The sequence below is a fragment of the Marmota marmota genome, unplaced genomic scaffold (genome assembly GCF_001458135.2).
Source record: "Marmota marmota marmota unplaced genomic scaffold, marMar, whole genome shotgun sequence".
NCBI lineage: Eukaryota > Metazoa > Chordata > Mammalia > Rodentia > Sciuridae > Marmota > Marmota marmota.
In genome coordinates, this window is record NW_026000211.1 from 362,536 (window position 1) to 364,514 (window position 1,979).

Consider the following 1,979-nt stretch of genomic DNA (forward strand, 5'->3'; position numbering starts at 1 on the left):
TACTGCCCAGTGTATGCAGCAAAAAGGATTTGATGAAACTGTCATCTAATCATACAATCTCATGGTTATGGGGGGGAGGGGGACTGGTTCATGAGCCCATTTGAGAAGAGCCTCTTCCTGTGCTCTCAATTACAGAATTGAACCTAGTACTCACTTGCTAGTGTGAGCAACTGCAGGAGCTGGAATGAAAGGTGACAGGAAGCAAGTGTTTCATTGCTGCTGTTCACAGCAGTACATCTCAGGATAGTCTATGTGCCATCAGAGGATCTGACTCTGGTGTCCCATGGGCTTTTATCTCCATGAAACACTTGGGGTTGTTCAGGAGGCTTACTAGAGAAAGGTGAGTGGTTGTCAAGGAAACCTCCTTCCAATTCATTTGTAGAATGAAAGTTGGAGTGTTTAAGAGGGAGCCAGAAATAATGGTTGCACTAGAACAACCCACATGTAGCCAGTTTAGGAAATCTGGGCACTTAGGATAAAAAAGGGATGAGAATATATACAACTAAGCTTACCTGGTATCTGCATTTTATGTGTGTACACATGTACACACACACACACACACACATTTAATCTGAAGAAAATGGTTTGGCTCAGAGCACTTTTAAAAAATGTTCCACTTCACTCTACAATGTCAAAAATCACAGCTGTTGCTATGACAGTTTGCAGAAGACTCCAGGTAGTTTCTTTTCAGTGTAAATTTCTGAACATGTGATAACTAACTTTTCCCAGAAGATTTTAATGACATTTGATGGGTACAGAACCAATGTGTTCTGTACCTGCATCTTATTTATTCCTTTATTTATTCAGCCATTCATTTAATAAATGTTTGTTGAGAATCTTCTCGGTGCCAGACTTTGGCCCACAAGATGCTTATGCTTAACAAATATTTGCTGTTGAATATAGTTCTGGTATCATGTGTTCTCAGTATGGGTAGGAATGGTAAGTAGGTGCCAGGGGGAGCTCCAAAGAACACAAGTAAGGGAGGGAGCCTTCCAGGTGACTCTCTACCCCCACCACCCAAGCAGAAGAAAGATCCTGATGTCTCCTATCCGGGCTTCTACCCCAGGCACAGCTTTCATCAACTATGGACAGACGTCAAAAGAGTCTCCTAATGAGTCTTCCGGCTCCCATCTCTAACCCCTCTAGTTCATCCTGTGTAGTGCTTACCAACAGTTTCCTTAAACACTATTTCCCTAAGTATGGTAGCTCAGATCTAAACTCTTCAGCTTGCCTTTCAAAGTCCCATCATATATCAGGCTCCAATGAACACAGCTGATTTTACTCCCTTACTTCAGCTTCCACTGCTGACAGGTTCATTTCCTCAGAATGTGGATACGGGCCCAGCAAGAACCTCTCAGCTCTCAATCATGTAATCCAGCCTACTCACAATGTCCTCCTTTCTCCACTTTGTCCACCATATAGCTGCCCTGTGCCATTGCTCCACTCCTACCCATTCCTCAAGGACCAGGTGAGCCTCTAACCAGTTTTTCTTCAATATACACTCTTTTCTCTTCCATAGCAATACAATTTTAGCTGGGAATATGGCTGCCCAGAACAAAGACCACATGTTTCAATTTCTCTTATAGTAAGGTAAGTCTTAATCACATAAGCAAACTTACTCATAAGGAAGTTTGTGCAACTTCAGGATCACTTTCTTAAAGTGAAGGGAAATCTCCTCCCTTGTCCATTTCTGTGACTGGGATGTTGTTTTATTCAGTTTTTTCACTGCTGTGACTAAAAAATCTGAGCAGCACAATTGTAGAAGAGGCAAAGTTTATTTGAGAGATCACAGTTTCAGAGGTCTTAGTCCATAGAAGATTGGCTCCATTCCTCAGGGCTTGAGGTGAGATAGAACATCATGCTGGAAGAATGTGGCAGAGAGAAGCAACTCACATGATGATCAGAAAGGAGAGAGAGAGAGAGAGAGAGAGAGAGAGAGAGAGAGAGAGAGGGAGAGAGAGAGAGAGAGAGAGACTCCA